Consider the following 25,002-nt stretch of genomic DNA (forward strand, 5'->3'; position numbering starts at 1 on the left):
GCTTCACTCAACCCCACATTCGGGGTGTGCGAAAATTACTCGAAAAAATCTTCCGGCGACGATTATCGTCGTTTTTGCACTCATTTTTCGAAGCTCTGCTCATTCCTGTGAAATAACTGCCTCGATTATTGTTCTTTCTCATCGCGACGAATATAACAATCTTCGCGAGAATGCTGGACCAATTTACAGCGGCAGAAGTTTGGCGACGATAACGAACGCGAATATCTCTTCGGGGAGAAAAATTTTGGTATTTTTTTCCTTCCCAACGAGTACTAAGTATACGCTCCGATATCCGAATATTTAATTGACAGGGTTCACGCGTTTGTGCGTTGATTAGCGCTATCGGGAATTCGACATTGGTCCGACCTTATTGACGTTACCTAATCGAGTTGGAGAGGTCAGGTCCATCCTTATTATCAGTCTAAACGAACCCAGAACAGACACTTGTCCTCGCTCCATTATTTGCTGTCTTTTTTCATAAATTGTTCAATTTGACACTTTTCATATTCTCGATCGGAGGAACGAATTTGTTTTCTTCGTTATAATGACAATTTGATCACATCTTCCGACATTTTTTCCTCCTCTATTTCCGTGGCATTATCGTTCTTCTCGATTGAGGAGTGAATTTATCTCGAGTTGTATCCCGAGCAAAAGAGACCGAGGAAAATATCGATCGTCGATGAAAGTCGGGGGTTTTGGCATCGAAGGGTCACCAAAAACGTCGCGTTCCACAGATGCACAAAACGGTCGGTTGTTTCGGAGGGTGGAATTTCCGCAGTAATCTCGCTTCACATTCGTTTCGTCTTCGGGAACGAAAAAAAGCGAAATTCATCAGTTTTAAACATTTTCGTGATTACTCTCGATTATTTTACTACGCTCGGTTTAATCAAATTTGCAAAACAGCCAATTACCGAAATTGGAGAGAGCGCGAAAGACCAAATATTGGGTTATCGCAAATTGTCATGTGTACGCGAAAACGCATTTATTATTATTTCGTTTTATCGGCGTAGCTCGAAAGACCAATTCAAAGTTTATGTAACGCGAGAAGCTCCGAGAAGAATCGCGAGTTCATGCCGGATCTCCATACGTCGAATAATACGGTGGACCATTTCACTTGAATATTCTTCCAGACTTCAGTGACTTATGAACTTCAAAACATTCCGATCTTTCAGACCAACCTCTGAATTCATTAACTGTAATAATATGCGTTAACGTCTCAACCGTATTTCGAGACCCAGCCTGCTTGACCTCGACTGTCGAATGCGAACCGAGAATTCCTACACGGAAAGATTATTATTATTATACGAATTTTTCAATTCGATTTTTCGTAATTTTTACTATAGTTTGTGCTAACGTGATACCACGTCCACGTTACATTAATTTTTTTAACGTCACATATTGATTCATAGAAAAGCCATAATTTGAGGGGGAAGTGACCTACGGTTCACGAAACATGTTATTTAAACATAGTCAAATACTTGACGTGTCGCCGTATGGAAATTTAACTGTTTTCGTATTTATAAAACTTTGCTATGCACCAGAACCAAATTTTATTATGGCTCTTTATCGATATTCCGTCCTATGGTCGAAGCGGAAATTTTTATATAACTATACGAACTTTTGCTGTGATTTTTATTTTGGTAATTCGTAAGTAGAATGTAAAGGAAACAATACTAAATAATTTCAATCATCGTATATTTTATCAATAAAAATGTGTACGTGTACAGAAAATCCTTATACCTAGAACCGAATTTAACTGACGATTTTTTTTTTTTTTTTTTTAGTTTTGACGCTTTTGGATACAGTGAAATACACTTCAGAGGGCTCTCCGGGAAATGTCGTGACAACTTCATTAGCCCGAGACGAAAATCTTTCAGTGGGTATCCTAGAAAATGATTAAATAATTATCTCCTTCTGATTTTGTAAATCATCCAAATCATATCGTGCTAAATCGATCTTTCGATAATCATACTCGCACAAACTCATTTAATTGCTCTCCCTGAGGTAGGTTTTTAAAAGTTACCATGAACTTCGTTTTGGAATAAATTGAGTTATTTCTGTAAGCGAATGAAAATATCAATACTAACAGTGTTTCAAAGAATTGTTCTATTGAACGAGCGTGGATGGAAATAAGCAAATACCGTTTCATAATTTGCCCTATAATGTTCGAACTTGGCAACATAATCACGTCTCATGAATAAAATCACATCGCAACATAATATACTCTGGCGTCGTATTGCGTGCAGTCATTATGAGAGAAAAATAAAAAATAAAAAATTAGCTTACCTTACAAATTTCTTATAAAAGCGACTTATACATGAGACGAAAACTCAATAATTTCGGCTGCGTAAATCCTTCTGGTTTCTCACGCTATCACTTTCGTTGCTCGCTGCACGGAATGCTTGCTAATTAAGGAAGTTGAAGCGATATATATAGGACATGATACGAAAAATACATTAGATTTTATTATTCCAAAATAATTAATTGAAAATTTACGTTTATCTTCTTGAATAGCGCTTAATAATGTGTGAAAAATTTGAAGAGGTTTCACCGCCTAGTAATCGAGATATTCATTGTCGAAAATGACAAGGTTAAACATGGGTTCTTGTGGAAGTTTTCAAAAAATTGCAAACTTCAACAATAAATATCTCAATTTCACGACGGTGAACCATCGGCATATCACGCCAGAAGTTTAATACTGTCTTAAGCTTTCTGTTTAAAAAATTTTAATGTGCAAAATTGGAAAATAGTTTTAACATAAGATACGCTTCAACCTCCTTAATAAACAGAGTTCTACAAACGAGTGGGGAGGGGGAAGAATAGTAAAGTAAGTCACTATGGGCCATTGTAATTTGTCTCGCAGTATCATTGAAATTATAAAAGTACGAAAGTGATGCTGAAAATTATAATATTAAAATGACAACATTTCCTCCTAAATCGCAGCAATTATCAAATGCGTTCACGATTGTTGAACATTTTCTTATGTTCACTCTGATTTTTCTAGCGTTGTACGCAGTACTATTCCGAGTCAGTACTGTGTACGATAGGCAAAATTTAGGTCTGCGACATTCTTACATCGAACGATAGATCGATATCCGAATGTCACTCGTGTCTTTGGCGAAATGTTGAAAATTGGTGAATTCGACTGGACAAATTGCTTGAAATTTGACTATGTGCGACTGGTTAATTTTCATGTTTATACTCGCAACGCCTCATATAATTGGTGGTTATTGAGCAAAACTCAGTACGATAAAAGGGAAAATACGAAACTATGCAATTTTTCGTACAGCACAGAGAAACGACTGCTATGTTATCTCCTAAATTTTCATCAAATCATTTCATTATTTACTATGTTCTTGATCGAAATTTCCTCGGTGTTCATTTTTGATACGGTACAGCGCGTCATTTACTACGGACTATGGTAATGGTTCCCCAAACTTTACAATTATTTGACACATTCTGTAGCGATTATTATTATAACATCGATGTGGTCCGACGTTACTATAAAAACATAGTAATTTTGCTATAAAAGTCTCTCAGTGTAGTTGGGAGTAAAAATTTCTGTGTTTCAATGTTTGCATTACTGTTGCAAACATTAAGGAGGCTTCGTAATTCTTATATTTTCAACATCATTTTTCCTGACGATGATGACCTAATTATTCGTACAAAAATCTCTTCTCGTACCTGCAACAACAAATCGTCGCCATAAAAAAGCGTTTTTGACAAACCAAAATTTTTGCTAATCCACTGATTTTGCCATCGCATTCAGAAATATTGACCTTTTTCCTTCGCTCCCACGCACAATCCGCTGAAACTTTTGCAGCGTCAAAAAATCTGTCCGGTCACCGCGTAGTCTGTAAAAAGTTCGATCGAACTCACGTCCTGCTGTAACATTGGAGATGAATCAGCCGCATGGAACTACAAAAAACCCAAAAATGTCTCCCTGCTCTCCCGGCCGTCCTCCCTCGAAAAGAAATCTTGAATCGACCTTTTCGTTCGGGGGTCAGGAAATGCGAGGAGAAACACAGCCAGGCATTGTGCTCGCGATGTCAAATATCCTTGAGAATAACACGAGGACGAAGGAGGAAAAATGAGTAGCCGAGTCGCGCGTTGCGCTCAACTACAGTGGTCGTTAATGTTAAGTAATCGCAAACTCCGAAGCGTTCTAGTGTAAGAAGAGTCGAAGAGACGAGAGGCATGCACCAGGTCCGTCCCGAGTCCTCCGGGGAGTTTATGTATGCACAAAGTTATACGAGCCTATAGTTGCGAGTGCTGTGCGTATTTCCGATAAGGCGGAGGCCAGGTGTTTCTTCACCCGCGTAAAATACAAGCGCGCATATATAAAGGAGCGTTTGAAGGTGCGGACCGTCGCGCGGCTCGTGCGACGAGGACGGTTCACCTTTTTTCCTCCGGTTCGCTCGCATACACGCGCTGGCGGAAAACTGTGATCGAGAGGTTCGTGGACGCGCCAAGAGTGGGGAGGATTTCCCGGATTTCCGGAGGCCCGAAGAGCTCTCCCGTAGTGCTTTCGAACCTTCGATTAAATTTGACTTTCCATCACGATTCTCTAGAATAATGAACTTATCCAAAGAAATAACGTCGCAATATCGTTAATTACTAAAAAGAAAAGTCGCCTCGATGTCTGCCAGGAGCAGATTAGGCGAACGTGTGAGCTCAGCTGATTGTAGAAAGTTCATAAAATCACGTGTAGCTGAGAGAGAGAGAGAGAGAGAGAGAGAGAGAGAAGAAGCGAGCGTTGATAGCGAGCTCGGTGCGCGGATCAGACGGGTTTGTGTATCACAAATTTTACTACAAAACGACCGCGTGCTCGGTAGCTATGATACGCTCTATCGCGCGAGCTACAGACACACCCGTATTCATGTGTATACGCACTGGAGTCCCGGTATGGACGCTTATAGAGAATAATGGACGAGTCCATTCATCTCGCTCGTCTCTGGTATATATCGCGGTGACCGGGCGCGGGCCAGAATAAGATAGGCTAATCTGCGGCTATTCGATTCTCACGACGACGAGCTCGGGTCGATCTTCTCGCTCCTTTTCGTGCCGTGTTTATATGTACAGGCTTCATGATCGCGTGTGTTTTTATCGTCCGTCGGTGATGCACCTTATTCTGAATATAATGGCAAAACGAATTGTCACTCGGGGCACAATCTCGCGCGGTGACACCGAGGAAAAGCAGCGCATTTAATCTCACCTCGGGCTTATCTAGGCGCCCCTGCGCCTTTCCGAACTTATCTTCTTTCACGTTTCTTATCTTTATCTCTGGTTAATTGAGTACTAAGTAACAGCAAGTATTACATCGCGCGGCTAGTTCGGAAACATTGGAATCTAGTTTTTTCCTTATCGCGCAATTGGCTAATCGCAGGACTGCGATTGCACTTTTATCAGCGCGGTTTTATCCAACGTATTATTTCTGGCTCCGTATTTGGAGATTTTCACGACGACTTGCGAACTTTCGCCCCGAAATTCCGGCAGAAAACGTTATTTTCAATCCCGGAGAACGCTATCGCCTTCCGGAGTCGTTTCCACCTTTTTTCCCGCCCCCGCACCGCCCGTCCGGCCGACCCTCGTTCCGGCTCTTCGAGCCAAGCCCGAAGCCGCGGAGGTGTGCATACACGCGCGTGTACACAAGCCGCGAGGTGTCTTCCCCTCGCCACAGCAGCCCGGTGAGATTCTCCGTTGTATTCCGAGCCACGCGAGACGCGGTCGGCTCGTAAAACATGCAAACACCCCCTTGCCGAGGGCTTTCCTCGCACGTGTTTGCGAGAGACGGCTGCAAAGACTCCGCTTCGCCCGCGCGTCACTCTGCCAGACGGAGCGCCCGATGTTGTCACACTCCAAGGGCTCCCCGCATCCTCGATTTCTCCAAAAATACGGACAGCGCTCCTCTTCCTTGCTCACGATCTTTCGAAACGAGCGGAGACGCAAAGAAACCGTTGAATCCGAGGTTGAATCGAATCTATCGCCGCCGGAATAACATCCCGGAAGAGTAATCCTAAGCTGCGATTAGCACGGCATTATTTCACACAAAAGGGTACGATAAGGTGGATGAACGATAGTAACGTTGGGAGCCTGCCACGCGACCCACAGTCTCGTGCGACACGCTCCTGATTACCTTGTTTACGATTTTTTTGTCTGAACAGTGATTAGGAAAATGAATGGAAACGAGCATGAGAAAATATACGTGGCTCCTGATTCTCCGATAGCTCGGTTAAACTGCGTCGAGAAATCGCACGTCTTGCGGGCTTCGCACTTCGCTTTATCTGAAGTTGCTTTTGTATTCGTATTTTTGCAGACGAGACAAGTTTTAGAGAGATTATTGAGAATAATAAAACTTGATGAGTCTCTTTTTCTCTGGATTCTGCGAAGCAGCGACTCCCCTTCAGTGACCAAACGTTGCCTCAGAGTGTGCGCTCGTCAAGCACGACTTGCAACCCCGTCAAGGGTCAACGAAGATATTGCCTCATTTTGTAGCGATCGCCTTGGGACCGCTCTTCAAATTTTCGAACGATTCGACTCTTATCGTCTAAATGCTTCGTACGATAAGACACGCATTCACATAGAAATGGCGGATTTTCTTCTCGGTACACATTCATCTCCCCTGTTTTTAGTACCCACACATTCTCCTCGAAGCGCTCTCCTAACGCGCCGTCCAACCGCGGCAACCGCTCCATTCCTCGTCCGTCGCCTGCTCGATCTTCGTAATCAGTAATAAATAAAATTCTTTCGAGATTCCTTTCGTCGAGCCAAGATTTCTTTCGACAGCCAAATTTCGAGTCCGCGCTATGTCAACGGAGTCTCAACGGGCGAGAAAACTTGTCATTTTCTCCGGAAGGAAAATCTTTTCCGCTCTCTCCGAAAGGAAATGAGGGAAAAAACGTTTTCACCAATAAAAACCATTTTTTTGGTAAATTTTTTCAAATTTGATGGACCTCGAAGCGGCTTTTCGGTGTTGATTATGAGAGAGGAGAAAACTTCAAGTTTTCGCCAAACAACCATTTATTTGTTGAGTTTTCAATATTTTATAAATTTTCAAAACTGAATTTTTCGTGATAATTATGAGGGATTTGTAGCAAAGTACATTATTTTAAAAATCCATTTACACGGAGCCGTATACGACCAAGATATTTGCTGCTTTCGAGCTGCTTTTACCGCCACAACACCGCTGACCCGTCGGGACCTATGAACCCCGATCGCGGGTTCCTCCGCTACATTCCCCTCGTATTTTTAATTTTAATATTATTTTCATTATTCCTCAAGCTCCATGGTTAAGATCGCTCGATCGTGTTTAATAATAATAATAATAATAATAAAACTTCGGGACTATATTTAACCGCTGCTCGCAAGCGGATATAGAAACTTTGCGAAATCAACTGCAAATTAATCGTGACCAAAGATTTTTCACAAATGTTTGAACATTCGACAATTGTTGCCGTCCTTCAGGAGATTTTCAAACTCAAAGTGGATGAAAGAATTACAAGTTTTATTCATTTCGGAGTTATTTTCGAGAAAGAACGATGAAAAAACAACCATGAAATATAAAATAATGAAGAAGTGGAAAAACACTGAGGAGAACGTTGAAAAATGATGAAATTTTTTCCTCCCAAACGTTGTATTTCGTGGTCGTTATTTATCGAGTGAACGATCGGATGAATTCATTCTCGAAGCGGTGCTCGGAGCAAGAAAAGAGAGATTTCTTGCCAATATGCAAAGTATCAAGGGAAACGAAGACGGATTACTGAGCAGGATTTCAGTGGCCCAAATTTTTTTCGTCTTGACTGCCCTCCGGCGTTCTTCGCATCTCGAGAAAGAGACTACCCATATGGCGACGAAGACTTTTAACCCTCTTCAGAGAGGGGTGTTCGCTTTTTCTGACGTGTGAGTACGAAAAATGAGGGAAACGTTTTTTCGTTTCTTTCTGAAGAGAATATATGCGCGAGGGAGAGAGAACGATTGAAGCGAGTGCACGAAGAACCCGTCGAGTTGCGAGGATCGAGCGCGTCTGTGAAAATTCTTCGTCTCCCAAAAACTTAACGATTTTCCTTTTTTCCAGTCGGTCCACTTCGCGCCCACTTTTCTCGGGGCTCGCCGCAGTTGCGCACGAATCGAGGACCCTCGAGTTTGTCACCTCGTCCTCGACTTTATATACGCCATTAATAAAGATTTATAGCTCGGATCGAACGTCTACTGCAGCGAGCGTAGAGGAAAAACTGACTCTCAGAAAAGCATTAAAAACCCGGGCAAAAAAGAGGCTGCCTGGTGTTTAAAAAATACTTTGGCCCCATTATATTCGAACTAAGGCCCCCTTCAGCGTGGAGGCACCGAAACAGTTCACGTACACAAAGTATTAAAATCGCTTGGAAATAAAATTTACATGAGATTTAACCATTTAAACCACCATTTTTGTTCGCCCCGGATCGTCGAGGCCTCACACAATGATTTCTCTTCGTACGAGTCATTAAGTTTTGTGAGACACTCTTTACGGCCGTTTACTTTTTAAAGAAGAAAAATTAAAAATTTTCCCTTCTTTTCACACTCTCTCGTTTTTGTATCACTTTGTACAAAAACTTGCCGGTTATTCAAAGATTCATAAATTTTATGTGGTCACGTTCACGAAAAAAGGAGCCAAAAACCGTTTTTGGCTCTTGAGCAACCAAACTCCATTAAAAAATGTTTGTTTCCCGGATTATTTCGATCGAATATTCGATCCGGTGGAATATCCGTTTTTGAGAAACGGCGGTGAAGTAAATAATGAGAAACGATACATAAAAATCGGCAGATAGTGTGTTGAGACTGGCGAAGCGATCGATTTATGACGTTTCGTAGACCAGCAGCAGCAGTTCTGTGTTGGCTCGAGGAGGAAATATAAGCTCGAGTCACCGGAGCGAGGTCACCAACCCCCATTTATCATCACAGCTCTCTCGCTTTCTTTCGCTCGTTCCAGTGTGTTGTCTCTGCTTTACATATTTCGTCATAAACAAATGATCTCTCCGAGCAAGCAGAAGATTCGAAAACGATCGACGTTTCTGCATTTCTGCTCGAGCAGGACTTCAAGCCCATTTTCGATTCGCATTTTGTCTTCGAAAACATTCCGCAAGAACTTTCAGCCGAACTGATCGGTCGACGTAGCTTTTTTCTATGACTCGTTGTGAGAAAAATAAAGTTCGCCGATTTCCCACACTCGGTGCTCGTGGATGTAGAAAAAATATTTATTCTTCATCCCTCGTATTTGAATTCTCACTCTCGGAGCATCATAAACACAAAAGTTCTCTTTTATACGAGTGCATCGTACATGAGAATAAAACAGAGCGAGCTTCACAGTGGGTGAAACTTGATTGAAAAAGCAAATATTAAAGGGGCGACGAATCGGAGGGCAACGCGTCGAGGGGCTCATTAGCACGGGGCTCGAAAACGAAAGGGTGCAAATATAAATAACGGAGATTTATACCGGAAGTAGTCTGTGTATAAAGGTCAAAGAAACAACCCAAGAAAGAAGAATTAAACGTTTCGGAAAATTTCACTTTGCTTTCCCTTTTCCCGCCGCCCCTTCTCCCCTGAGTCAGGTAGATCCTCGTTCACGCATTCACATCCTTTTCCGGAAAATCCGAAAAAAGGGAACGAATGAAAAGAATCCACTTTTTCAAACATTTCCAACAAACATTCTCGATCGATTTGATTTTGTCGCCTAAAAGCGATTTTGTGACCTCATATTCCGATGAAAATCCAACGAAATTTTAAATTTAGGGGAAATTGGGGTAATTCCGACGGCCTAAAAAGAAAATTGATTAAAAACCAACGACATGATGAAACTTCAAAATAAATTTTCGATCTATTTTACGCATCGATATCTTGTTCACAATTTCCGATGTAGGTTTTAACAAATAGATGAAAAAATTGCTCGATATTTAGAAAAAAAGCAACACTCCGTAAAATTCGGATTTACCCTGAACTTCCGGGCTAATTCCGGACTGGGCTGAATCTATATTGCACTAGAAATTGCTAAAAATATCGCAAACATATTTTCGAGACTCGTACTTTCGCTTGCGCGACTTTGTGAGTCCACATTTCACACTCGATTCACGTAATCCAGTCTTCGAATGGTGAGCTTTCATATTTTTTAAAACAAAAAACTTTTTTGTCTCCACGTCGTTGTTCATTCCTTCCACTCAATATCATACGAAATTTGTAAAACTCAATCGATATGGGGTGAGAGCAGAACGTCTGGAATTCCCCCAAACAAGTTCGAAATGACCCCAAAGTACGAAATTTCACAAATTAATTAATAACTAAAAAACAGTAGGGTAAGCGAAGTTGGAACTGCGTTAGGGATTCTTGTATGGAATAAGGATATTAAATTATTTTTTAAAATAACATTGAAACCGTTTATCCCGCAGTTCAATAGATTTAATGTATAGGCAAAAATTGGATGAAAATTCGTCGCAGTAATTGCCACAGATCAGGCATTAAAAACTCTCCCATTAACACGTAAAACGTCGAATAAATAAAAGGGAAAAGAAGACTGCGAAGTGCCGACACACGCATCGAATGCCGAAGCAGGATGGAACTGGTGCGTGGATTTTTGAGACGCAATTGGAGACTGATAGCATGCATGCGGTCCTAGAAGTGGCTCGGAGAATGGGGTTCCAAAGAATCGTAAAGTTCGGGATAGGAAAAATGTTCTTGGCGTTTGTTTCTCCGAAAGTATCGTTGATGCGACGTCAATGTGGAACGGTGCGACGGCGCGCGTCCCTGCTCTGCGGATCGTACTAACGATTCGTGGTTCGTCATTGAAGATGCTGGAGGTCGATTACTTTAGGGATTTCGCGATCGATCAAAGTCGGGAATTGCGTGCATTCGGGGACACTCGAAAGGCACGTCGAGGCGTGAACTCGAGACGAAGAGTGTCGAGAGCTCGGGCCCGGAGTGTCGGATTACGATTTTTTTCATCCGACGACTCGAAGCGAAGCTGTAGGAAATGTACGCTGCTCTCGACGGCTTCGTCGTGGCCCATTAGTTCCTCTCAGCTCTCCGATCCTCGTTTCTCTTGCATGATCTTCGGAATGAGAGGGTAAAGACATCGGGAAAAAAGAAGGCAGGAACGTCGTCTCGGAGCCTACTTATCATCGGAACTCGTCCATCTCCAGATCTCGCTCTCCATTTTTATCGAATAATATACGAGCTATGAAGAATCGATAAGCACGGACTACCGAGCCCTTCGGAAAAGCAACTCGACGCGGTGAAAAAACGCCTCTTCAAAATCGGCCATTAAGGCCTCAGTTGTGATCGGTTTATTGCCTTTTTTACCAAACTTCTTGTGATTAACTTCGAGGGTGCTCTCTTTGGGCCTTATTTAAATATGTTTTTTGCCACTAATCGACGAAAATGGAATAATCACCGAGTTCTCACAGTCGGATCCGCGACCAAGAATCGTATGCAGCGACGAGCTCAGTTCTCAACTCATTCGCCACACGCAGTTAAGGAGGGTGGATCACGAAATCAAAATAATCAGAATTTCATCAAATTTCGTGATACCATTCTTTGGCATCGAGTACACAAATACAATGTTTTTTCAAATTTTTTTACCACATGGTTTTCGTATAGTTGAGCGTTCAGGAGGGTGGATCGCGACGATAAAATGTTCCATGCTAAACCATGTTAAATACATTAAAAATTTCAAAATTATAAGAATTTAATAAAATTTGGTAATTGCATTCTTTAATAGGATATTAAAAAATATCAATCTTTTTAGACTTTTCTACCACATAGCTCTCGCGTAATTGAACACTAAAGTTCACGTGTATAAGCAATTAGAGTTTACATATGTACAGTTATACATCTCATGCATAAGAGGTTCGATTTAACGCTCAATTATTCGATAACCAAGTGGTAAAAAAATTTTTTTTAAATTGTGTTTGTATACTTGCCAAATAATGTTATCTAAAAAAAATTAAGCTGTCTTATATATTTTTAAAGAACACATTTAGCAAATTTTATGAAATTCTTATCATTTTAAAATTCTTAATATTCTTAACATGGTTTAGCGTCACCGCTTTTAAACCGATTGCATCTTATAAAGTGAAGTGTAAAAAAAAATCAGTCAAATTTTCAGACAGTTTAGGAGCGTCTTTGCTGAGAAAAATCAATAACAATTTGGGCCAAATAACATGTAATCTTATGGAAGTCAAGACACATTCAGTGATATCTCCGTTAAAAATGATACTAAAAATATGAAATTTTTTGGGCAACATGAGCAAGGCTTGCCGAATAATGTCAATTTTTTTCAAATTTATTAGGAGATTTGCTGAGATTATATTAATAATAATCTGTTTTCCGTGCAGTTTTTTGAGGCTAGGATCGTCACTGTTCGTGTTTTCGACTGAGCTTTCACCAGTTTTTCGTCTTTTTTTCCCCAACTTTTCTTTAAAGTGCATGCAACATTGCGAAACTGTAAACTGGCCTAGCTTTTGAAAGGTACAGGTCATCACTTTTGGGTAAAAAAAATGACTGTACAGCCTCAACTTCCTTAAGGAAGATCATGCGTTACTTGTGATTCATAAAAGCAACTGAACTTTTTTGCTCTTTTAACAATTATTAAAATTATGTGTAACTTATTTCTTGAGATTGATAAATTTTTAATATAATTGTAGCGGTTGGAATACTTGCGTAGTTAAATCGTCAACCAAAACGTGACAACAGTCATTTTCTATTTATATATGCGTATGCATATCCATGTCTCAAACCAGCTGGCTCATCGTCTTGTCAAATTTTCCACCGTTTATGTCGTTATTACTCGTTAACCTCAAATAAGTGTTTTTCTTTTTCCATTCCCAATAAGTGATTTTCACCGATAACAAGGCTTTCTCGAGACATCATTGATATATCTAAAAACATTATATTATCTTATTCTCGTTTTCGGCTCTTTAAAGTTGGGAGGAACCTATTTCATTAAATCATAAATAAATAAAAGTGTGTCTGCCCTTAAAAAAATGTGATTTTCGTTAAGTGTTTTCTCGACAACTAGACGGCGAATCCTATAATAATTCTGGGAATATTTCTAGCATATTTCCAAATTTCAGCTCTTATTGTTGGGATTTTCGATTTCTATTAGATTCGCGTGAACTTCCTGAACGGGAACATGGAATAAACGCAGAGTTTAACGTCCCGATGATCCGAGCTTGAGCACAAAATGTTGGGAAAATAGTGCCCCAGATAAATCCTGCGATAGCTTTGCCACGAGGGCGAGTCATGGGCCGAGAACCATTGACAATAATCTTTTGAGCATCTCTTTATATTGTTCCGAAGATTCCGAGTGTTTGCCGACAGCGCAAGATGAATTTAGTGCCATTCGAGGCTCGATAGCAACCGAAGGTTTGTTTTTTTCGTGCTGGTTCAGCCGCGAAGAACGCAACACAGACTGCGTGGCGTAATTCGAGAAGATGTTGCAGCGGTCCGTGCACGACGTACGATTGAGAGTCGAAACCCACAGCGGGGCGCAATCTCTCTCGATGCCTCGCGTTGCCTCTTTTCACCGCTCGCTCAAACCTCGAACAACAAGTGTGGTCTTCCTTCCACCACGATTTTCGCTTTATCTCGCCTTTTTTACACGCTTGACACAGATTTTTCGGCAATTTTGGCGCCGCTCCTCAAAGGGAAGACTCTCAACACACCCCCCGATCGGTGTGCGACTATCAACGCGGGCTGCTGTTGAGCTACGATCGTCGTTGCGCGTCGCGCTTGGACCAGCCGCCTGCTTGGAATCGTGTTTTTTTGTAACTTATTGAAAGATTCTCCGAGATTTATCGAAGGTACAAAATTGAGCAATTTCTTCGAGTTTCTAGAGAAATGAAGGAATTCTCGATCGCTCGGAGGGGAGACCGACTCGAGCGGCTTTCGGTGCCGATTCCTTGTTCCGGGTCATAAATAATTGAAAAGCTCGACGGTTCATTGGCCACAAATTAGATCGCGGGATGGAGCTCGCCGCTCGCTCGACTCCCGGTCGCACGACCCTCGCCGCTTTTCCGCGTTCGTCTTCGTCGACGGAGATCGCGCCAAGTGGAGATTTAAATAACGATCAACCGTAAATCGTGCGTTACTTCATTCGAGAAAAAAACACGAAAAAGATCGGTTATTCAAGAGCGCGCTCGCGGTTTGACACGAGAGAAGCAAATTTTGGAAGAAAAAAAACGAGGAAGAAAGAGACACTGGGAAACGAAGGGACGACGGGGCGAGACGAGCGGAGCAGTAAATCAGAGGAGCGTAGGTCAGGGGTCGAAAATTTCGGTCTTGAGAGAAACGAGAAGAAAAAGACAGAAAAAGGGAGAGCCGAGAATTAACGAGAAAAAGTCGCGTGATATGCACCAGCAATATTCCTTCGTTCGACCCGAAGCGAGACGCTTTTTTCCAACAACCTGAGCACTCGAAGGAGCGCAGCCGGTTGACGATCCCATTAGTTCTCTGAGGCCCATTTACCCTAATAAAATGCTTTTTGTCGAAACGCCCCGGAGCACGGAAAACAAAAAATAAGACAGAGAATCCAATAAACACATCGCGCCCCTCCATCTTTCCTGAGCCCCCTTTTTCATCCCTCAATTATATTTTTTATTTATTACCTCGCGATCTTTCACGCTGCACTTGATCTCATGAAAACAACGAAAAAATTCAATGTCCCTTAAAGCTTGGGCTTCAACCGTTTTTTACACCGATCCGTATCGTTAAAGAATTCTAATTCCCACGAATCTTTTATCCTCGAAAAACGAGATCGAAGTCACTTTAGTATGAAAAAATGAGCTTATTTCATGAGAGCATGAGAGCGAAATAACGAAAAGAGGGTGACCACAAATTCTGAAGTTTCCGAGTACGGTTGGATGACATTTGCGAAGTGACTTTTCGACTCGACATTGTTTGGGCGCTGCGCAAGCAGGTAAGAAAAAGGCGAGTTAAGATGTTTGGCCAACTCGAAGTTGCGGGTGACTTTTGACACTCGAGAGACTCCGAAAATAGAGACGAGGTCTCAAATTCACTGGCGACGCGAGTCAAGAAGTCGGAAAGTCAATGGGGAAAAACGCAAGAAAGTAGAAAAGACAATAATTCCGTCGGAGGGTTCAAAAGTCAAACAGGAATAAACGCCGAGTCAATAAAAATATTCAGATCATCTCAATCCGCTGGCTTTTCTCCATCAAGACAAACGAAAATCCAACATCAGCCACTATTTGGCTATACAAAGGCTAAAGAGACTCGAAAACTCGAATCGAACCTTGGCAGAATTTGGTCAGACGACTGCGTGCACTCGTGAATAAAAAAATTTGTGTTCGACTGTGCCAATTCTTTGGAGAGTTAATTTTTCGAGCGTTTTCGAACGCCCGCGAAGAATAAACGAGCGTTCTCTCCCTGTTGTTGAAACTCTCGGATTTCGTTTCATCGCGAGGAATGGCAACTACGCGAAGAAGTTGAACAAGTCCACTTATGTGATTCGTACGGCTGAACAAGTTGAGCCTTAAAAATAACGCAATGGGAATGATTGGCAGGAGAGAGAAAAGGGAGAATGGGCGACGAATTTCCAACGAAAAGAGGGGACGAGAAGATAAACTAACGAAGGATATCATCGGGGTCGCGTGACATCGATCGCAGCCATGGAATGTTCGCACCGCAGCCTCACAAGATCGAGAATCTCGAATGACTGCGAGACTCTTCGCTACGGTTACTACAAACATTCGACTCGATGGCTCACGACTCTGCGGACGTCTCCCACTCTCTTTCTTCTTCCATTCGCTTGTTCGACTCGCGCGGAGTTGCCATTGGAGTGACGTCACATCCTGAGAAGGCGGACGTCCGGTTTCGCTGCGCTGGGACCTGCTCGAGTCTGATAACGAGAAATCTACGCGGCTCTTGGCACGTCCTCCCTCCCCCCGGTCTTATACAACCCCTGCGAGAGTCCAAAGTAGCTGGAAATGAAGATTTATGGAATTATGGAGGAACAATGGAAGCGGGAAAACCTGCGTTCGAATTCGATCCGAAATTTTGTTATAAATAATGATTCTTATGAACTGAGGACGTTTCCACAGATTTTGTTCTTTATTGAATGAAAGAATACGAAAATGGTTGATAACGTTTTCAAATAACTGTTTAAACAGCCCCCATTCGTTGGCATGGTGGTAACGCTAGTTGGCCATTCGATCGCTACGCTCGCCACATCCGCCGACATTAATTCTTTGCATTATCGATCGAGGGAATTTGTGATTATATCAATAATCGCGTTTGTTGATGAATTTTTGAAGAATTCAGTGCAACGACAAATATTTTTCTCGAAAACACGTTCAAGGCACGTTGTTTTCCCTCGACTTGCCGATTCTTTTGTCTTTCGCGAAAGTACGTGCCTTTTTTCGCGCGCGACGAATCCACAATAATCTCGTTGTACTGGGACGTGTAGAAATTCCAACTCGCGTAAAAATATAATGATAAACGATCGAGATGCTCCCGAAAAATAAAGTTTTTTTATCGGCTAAATTCGCAGCGAGTTGTTTTCGAGGCGCGAGCTCCACCATCGCAAAATTCTCCAAAAGTCCTTTGTTTCAATTTTAGAGAAAAATCTGTGTTTTCGTAGGGCAGATTTAGCGCCATGATTTCCGGCAAGCCGCAAATCTAAACGAGCAAATACAGCACGAGCTGCGGAATTGCCCAAATCTCCAAGTTTTCAAACTCGGAGATTTTCCCCGCGATACAAACACGCTTAACGCATGTTTACGGTTGATATGCGCGTGAGTAAACACCCAATGTATAAAGATCGGCTGGTTTACCCTCGACAGGCTTAATTCGCACGTAAAGTGCTGCGAATGTATGTATGTGCGTTGCGCATCTGATTGTGAGTGGTATGCGTGAAGGTACCGAATGGTAAATATCGTAAGAAAGAGTATTGCTCCGATTCGAATTGGGATTAACGACGGTTGACGAGGAACGCTCTCATCAGTTCGACCCGAGCATGGAAAGTGTGTAGATTCGAAATCTAAGTCTCGCATATCTCGAAATAAACTTTGTTGAAATGTTTGCCCGTCTAATGGAATCTTTTTATTCCCTAACAATATATCAGAAGTGGGATCGAGCTGATAAACTTACCTCGGTATTTCTATAATATACGTAATAATTGAAATCAAGTCGAAAGTTCGCGAGTCGGGAAAGTAAAGATGGCGTCTATTCCGTGGCAAAACCGTTGAATGGGCGTGGCTCTCGAGTCCCGAAAAGTAGTGCGAAAAATGAGTAACCAACGGTATTATTGTTTCGCGTATGTTTTCGGATCGCGCGAATATCGCGCGTCAGCCCGAGATATAGACGTGCGTTTTACGCTTCGCCAATAAATAAACTCGCGACGAAAAATCGATCTTACGATTTAAGAGATACGCGGTAGACGTTTTACGAGTTCGGTTAAATCGGACGGATTGGGAAAAAAATGAAAATCAAAGATTGCGAAAATCGAAATAGAAAACCAAGTAGAACTCGGTAAGAGTTCCACTTGGAGAATATTCGAGTGTCGAAAATTCGCGGCTAAGCAAAACGGTGTATTTGTTGTTTACTCGCGGGACAGTCGAGAGAGTGTACAACACAGGTCTCAATAGATTGATTGATTCAGAGTTTTATTATGCCACGGAAAAACCATTGGGCAAAAGCAATAACAAAACAAAATGCCTACGGAAGGCAAACAAAGCACAAAAAGTGACAAAGGGCTATACAAGTAAAATAAACTTAAGATAAACTTGAAATAAACTTAAAAGAAAAATAACAGAAATAAAATATTATAAATCATATAAAATAAACAAAAATAGAGTTTGGCAGTAAAAGAAAGCAAAAAAGATAAAAAAATAAAAATAAAAGAGAATCCGTGGTGGAACAATAATTTGCAGTTTTCAAGACGCAAAAAAACGCAAAAGCACTAAAGACGCAAGAATTAAAGGCCAAAGAATATCCAGTACAGAGAGTGAGTGACTGCGAGACGGATTTTATGAAGCATAACCGAGTTATGAAGAACCGAGTGCTTTTCAAGTCGCCGAATTGAGAGAGATCCTCCGGGATCTCGGACAAGGAGTGGCACAAAACCTGAATTAATATTGAGGATACAAAATGCTGAGCCGAGTGGCGGGTGGTTGCGAATACCGAACGCAACGGAGGCTCGGATCAGGGGAGTGAAGCGGCTCGAAACAACGACGATGGACGTCGAGGCAATAATGCGCGGATAACGGGGAAGATCTATAGTGCAACGAGAGCTGTAACTATTGCGTCGAGAACGAGCCGTATTACAACGAGAACTGGAGCTGGCTCGTAACGAAAACGATCAACTACGAGCAAGAGAGCGCGGGAATGCCGGAATAAACGCCGAGCGATCCGGCGTTGATACAAAGATGCTGGGGAATCTTTTGAGTGATTTTAAGGGCGCAAATGATACTTTTTCGCAATGGTAGAAAGAATTGGAATTCATTGAAGACACACACGACCCAGGTGACGCCACTACCGCGCGGATCCTCATGCGGTCTCCAAATAAAAAGACAAGGCCTTGAGATGGTTTCACTCCAAGCCCGAAAACATCCAGCTCACGTTTGTCGGAATTGTTAACGAATTACGGAAAATGTTTGACCAGCATCGAGGGAATAAGGTGTCGCCCCGTAGGCAGTTCGAGGGAAGACAATGGCGTGCGCCCCAATCGCGTTCAGCGCATGCTAACACGAAAACGTTGTATTGGCGAACCGGCTCCCAATAGCCGACGACGAAGTCATCGATTATCTCATCGAAGGAATTCCCGACGTTCATTTACAGAGTCAAGCTCGCTTGCAAAACTTTGACTCGCAAAAATCTCTTTTCGAGGCTCTCGAAAAGATTTCGCTGCGTTCAGATACGAAAAATCGATCGAAGGGGCCAAAGGAAAAACTGAGGGAGGATCATCAAAACCATCAGCAGAGGGCGAGACTACGAGAAAATGTTACAACTGCAACTCAGAGGATCGCCTAATATGCCGAACTGCCCGTTGCCCAGAAACAAAAAGGACTCGTCGTGCTCCGTTTGTCACGAAGCGAGTCACCGAGCGAAAGATTGCCCATGACGCAACACCGAGTCAATATCGTAGAGGTTCGAACATAACGCGTTTTTTCGTTCGGTTACGTACAAGACTTCTTCGTACGACATTCAAAAGAAATGGTCGATAGGAACGTTGGTGGACACGGGGAGTGCGGTGAGCCACATCAAATTAAAATACGTCCCAGGCGATGCCATCGACCCTCCGGATGAATCACGTGATCGATTTTGCGGAATAAACAAGAGTAATTGTCGAATTGGAAACACCGTCCATCATTTATGCTTTGAGACGATTCAGGATTTATCTTCAGGGAATCGAGTTTAAAATCGTCGTCACTGACTGCGATTCTTTGAAGATGTCCCTTGACAAAAAAGACAAACGCACGCATTGTGGACTCTAGTACTAAATTTATCGTTGAGCCAAAATCGCGATCCGACGATCAAAGAATTTAAAGCAAAACTAGAATAACGCGAGGATAAGAATTGCGAAATGCGGAATGGGCTAGTCCGCCGCAAGCGCAACGACGATTTGCTACGTTCCCGACGAAATGGGCCATGTGGCCGTAGAAAAAACGTGCGAGGCTACTCAAGCAACGTGCTGGTTTCCAGCGATGAGAGAGCGCGTAAAATTTTACATACAGGACTGCCTAAAGTGCACTGCGTTCAACCCCGTAACCGGGAAACACGAGAGCTATTTGCATTCTGTTCCAAAGGGGAACGTCCCCCGTTCGCAACTTTTCATATCGATCATTGTGGCCCGGTGGACAACAGACACCTTGTCAAGAAGTACATTCTCGTCGTGACAGATTCTTTTTCGAAGTTCTTAAAATTGTACGCCACGCGAAAACGACAGCCACTCGGGAAGTTGTAAATTGTCTGGGCGACAGCACTTTGCTAACTATACTCGCCCCAAGGTCATTGTGTCCGACAGTGGAACAAGCTTCACCTCTAACGAATTTGCCGAGTTTATTGAGGAACGCGACATACAGCATATGAAAATTGCGACGGACTTCCCGAAAGCGAACAGGCAAACGGAGCGCGTGAATAAAGTAATCGGGCCGATGCTTGGTAAACTTATTGACGACTCGTACGGGCGCTATTTGCACAAAGTGATAGATGATGTAGAGTACGCGATTAACAACTCGATTAACAAGGCCACTGGCGAAACGACGAGCAAGCTCCTATTCGGGGTAAACCAACGCGGAAAAGTATCAGATTAAGTCCAAAATTGTGTCGAAGAAAATGTTGAGGGCAAGCACAGAAATTTTGGATTAAGGGGTGGGGATCAAATGTTGGAATGGCTAAAATTTCGAACAGCTAAAATCTCGAGTTTATAATCTTCGAATGATAATATGGAGACAGATGGATTCGACTAGAGCTTTGAATGCCGAAAATAAATAAAGCAGAAACTGTAAGGTTCGAAGCACGTTTACATCGAAAATAGAATGTAATAATCGCCCATAGGACGATGACTAAAATATCGATTTTTCAAAAATTCGACTATCACTCTGTCGATTCATAAATTACTATCAGTCAGCGATACTGTGAAAATTCACAATTTTGAAAATATAATAACGAAAGACCAAATATTACTGAAATCGAAATACTGAAACACCAAAAAGTCGAACAGTCCAAATAGTGAAACGTTAAAAAGTCGATCGATCAAAATAAAGAAATGCAGTGGAGCTCCAAATATACGCGTCTCACTCACTCACTTACTCAGACCGGTGATCTCCAATTTGAAACATCGCCATTTTGACTTTCGCCTTTTCGAGCTATCGCTATTCCGCATATCTAAGTTTTATAGGCTCGAAAAATTCACTTTCGATTTTTTGCTACTCTATATTCTGGTCTGTCTGTAAAACAATTACTCTCCATTTTGAATTGAAAAATATGAACTTTTGACATTCGGATGGTCTGTTAAAATTGCATTCGAAATGAAAACTATTGAAATATATATTTTCAGATAAATACGAATTCAGAGAAGGAATTTTTGATTAAACACGCAATCTGCTGAATAGTCGATCGGGAATAAGAATTTCGAATTACTTATTTTTCTCCAAACTGATATTACAACTTTAAAAATTTCGAAATATCGACCGTTCTACAATTAAGTTATTCGACATATTGAACCCCACCCGGATTAAGCCGCGCCGAAACGGAGATAAACATAAACAAAGCCCAGGAAACACCACGATAATAAACGAAAAGACCCACATGTTTATCAGAAGGGTGATTCCACGGAGAGACTTTTATACGAATATTTCGGATGAATACACAGAAAAATTTGCTGTTCTGTATCGCCATTCTATTACATTTCACCAAAGTGCATAGTAATTGCGATGCCGAAAGCAGTTCTCTCAGATTTTACTATGTGCGACAGGCAAAATTTAGGTCTGCGACATTCTTACATCGAACGATTCATCGATGTCCGAATGTCACTCGTGCCTTTGGCGAAATGTTAAAAATTGGTGAATTCGACTGGACAAATTGCTCGAAATTTGACTATGTGCGACTGGTTAATTTTCATGTTTATACGCGCAACGCCTCGTATAATTGGTGTGCACATGAATTTTGGCTATGTTATTGAGCAAAATTCAGTGCGGTAAAAAGAAAATACGAAACTATGCACAAAGAAACGACTGCTATGTTAACTACTAAATTTTCATCAAATCATTTCATTATTTACTATGTTTTTGATCGAAATTTCCTCGGTGTTCATTTTTGATACGGTACAGCGCGTCATTTACTACGAACTATGGTAATGGTTCCCCAAACTTTACAATTATTTGACACATTCTGTAGCGATTATTATTATAATATCGATGTGCTCCGACGTTCCTATAAAAACATAGTAATTTTTGCTATAAAAGTCTTTCCATGTACGTTGCTATTAAGAATTTCGAGAGTACACTCGGAGTTTCAAAAAAGTCATCCCCGAGTTTAAAGGACCTTGCCGAGTTATAAAATCACTGAGAAATGACCGATACGTTGTTAAGGAGGGTGGCTACCGACGATACAAGGTTGCCATGCTAAACCATGTTAAATACATTAAAAATTTCAAAATGATAAGAATTTAATAAAATTTGGTGAACATATTCTTTAGGGCCAAATTTGACGATACAAATTTTTAAAGATTTTTCTTCTGTACAGTTATCGAGTAATTGATCACTAAAGTTCAAGTGTATAAGCATAGCGTTTCCATACATATAGGTATACATTCCGGGCATAAGAAATCTGCTTTAATGCGTAATTACTCGATAACTAAGCAGAAGAAAATTTTGAAAAAAATTGTGTCTCCGGACTTGATGTTGAAGAACATTATAACCAAATTTGATCAATTTCTTATCATTTTGACGAGTGTAGCCACCCTCCTTAACGACGTAGAAAATTTCCAAGCCACGCAGAGGCCTTACAGTGGAGTCTGGGAAGCTAACATGAAACCCCTGGCGGGCTTGCGAAGGTTTTTAAAAAGTAAAAGGTAAATTTAAGCAGCAAGAAACAAATCATCATACGTATATATAATCGATCGTTATCCGGCAGCGTAAATCGAAGTCCGAGGCAGACTTATTGTCAAGATTGGTCGAACGCTCTCGTCAGTTCGAGCCGAGCATGAAAAGTGTGATGCGAAATCTAACAAGACTCACGTGTCTCGAAATAAACTTTGTTGAAATGTTTGCCCGTCTAATGGAATCTTTTTATTATTCCCTAAGAGTACGATCTGGGGGATTCCCGCGATCGATGCGAGGGATTAAAACGGTCCCAGGGACCGATGCGATCGCCTCACTCGAACATCGTATCGAGCTCAAGGCCAGGACGAGCTGCATGTTGACACACAGATGGAAATGAACCTCGAACCAGCAATTCGTGTACGGAGAGAATGAAATTTGAAAAATTACCGCCCAGTAACGATATTGCATGAAGTTGAAGTGTGTAAATCGCCGATTTAGTGTGCTACGGAATTCGGAAGCGCGAGTGATCGACAGCTACGTTGGAGCAAAGACATTTAACCGTGATGCGCCGTAAAATGTACCAAACGTTTCCTTAATTTCCGTATAGCACCGTAAATTTCACTGTCTGCAATATTCGCTATGATAAAACTGAAAATTCCGGAAAATATTAAAAACTTTACAGTGCGATACTGGAATAAATATTTTTTGTTAACTTATCCCCGCAGTCAAATATATCCGGTCAATTTTACAGTGAATTTCACGTTAAATATTACCGTTTAATTCTCTCCGTGTGAGAGAAACGAGAAACCTTTGGACTCGAATGAATCGTTGCAAAGAAACGGAAAATCGAGATTCGAAAAATGTTGTTTTGCGTGATCCTGAGTCGTTCGAGAAAGCCCCATTTAAGGTGGCAGCAAAGAAGCAAAGTTTTTCGGAGTACTGCAAAATCCTGTGATCGCCTGGTCGATTTAGGCTTTCCAGGGCTTCTCGGAGGTAGCACGCTAGCTTCGAATGGATGAATGGCGAGCGAAGGGAAGGAAGAGCGTAGGATTGGGCAGCGGCGGCGGTTCGACGCAACGCGAGTGAAGCGAGAGACGCGCCACACTTTCCGCCAAAGGACGACGCCAAATATTTGCCTCGTTATTATTTTACGGCGGTTGCTTTGTGTTGCACGGGATTACGAGTTTATGACCCGGTGCCCGGGGTAGCAGCGAGGGAGGCAAGAGGAAAGTGAGCGACAGCGAGGGAGAGGAACGCTCTTCGCTGTGACAACGCGATGTACAGGACGCGAAACCACCGGATTTCGGGCCGAGTGTCTGCGGAGCGAAGAGGACGAGGTTGAGAATCGAAGACGCTCTATTCGGTGTGTCGCGTATATGAATGTGGACACGAAATCGAGGGACGCAGTTGGACCATAAAACCTTTTCGACGATCCCTTTCTCGCGATACTTTGAGAGGATTTGCATTTTAATTTCCCTCTTCTGGCGCATCGCTAAACCAAAACATCTGTACGGGCGGTTGCGCAATGATGAAATCCCATGGAATCTTGACCATCCGCAATATTTTCTTTAAATACGAATGCCGAAAGTGTCCACCGGGGGGGGCGAGAACGCAAGACGTCGTGCTGCGGGAAAATTGACCAAGTTTTTCGCCACCAGCTTCCAAACCGTATCGAACGCGATCTCATTTTTCACAGATAAAATCGATCAGCGTTTCGGCGAAGTGAGAACACAGACCGGGGAATAACGGCGTAGCGACGAGTCAATCAAACATTCAGCAATTACGTAATCAACGCGATTGCTCAACATTCGCTCCCGGGAGGGAAAAAGGGGACGCAGTTCTATGCAAGAAACACAGATGGCATGAGCCCGCAGAATCGTCATTTCGAACTCGCGCGCGCTCATTTACACTTCACTTTCTGCCCCCTCGCGACTTCGCCCCAGTTTCGTCACGGACTCGCACACTCTGTACCGAGAGTAGTGTAACCGATGCGATTGCAGCCAACCTTTTTCCGAGACCCTCCAACGTCGAGCTAACGTCCAAAGTCCCCCGTGGAAATCTTTGAATTTCATGTTTTTTTTTCTTTTCCACTGCGATTCAGAAAGAAAAGAAAAATTTTAAAGATATTATCACTCTAAATTAATGTCAGAGTTATTCATTCAAAATTGTACATTTTTTCAGCTTATTTTTTGGCGAATGGAATTACAAGCGATTAATTGAACGGGGATCCATCACTGACTGAACCCAAAATTTCATTCGTCCCTGGCTATAAAATATGACGCTGAAGTTTCCAACGTCGGAGTCCGACGAAACGGTATGAAAAAACTCTCGAATAATTCCAGTAAATCTCCAATTTTGTTCCCTGCCGAATTTCCAATTCGTCATTTTTCAAGCCACTTCAATCATTCGTGAAATAAATAAATGATGAATTATAAATGTTTACTATCGTTCTTTGTGTAAAAATCGCTTTGGAGAG

General features: G+C 42.0%; 1 protein-coding gene across 3 annotated transcripts in view; it reads right to left on the reverse strand.

The window, feature by feature from the left end:
- LOC122415653 (box A-binding factor-like) overlaps positions 1 to 25,002 on the reverse strand; it is a 78,299-nt gene that overhangs the window by 26,539 nt on the left and 26,758 nt on the right. The gene's annotated exons all lie outside the window — the stretch shown is intronic.

Source organism: Venturia canescens, chromosome 9, assembly GCF_019457755.1.
Source record: "Venturia canescens isolate UGA chromosome 9, ASM1945775v1, whole genome shotgun sequence".
Lineage (NCBI taxonomy): Eukaryota > Metazoa > Arthropoda > Insecta > Hymenoptera > Ichneumonidae > Venturia > Venturia canescens.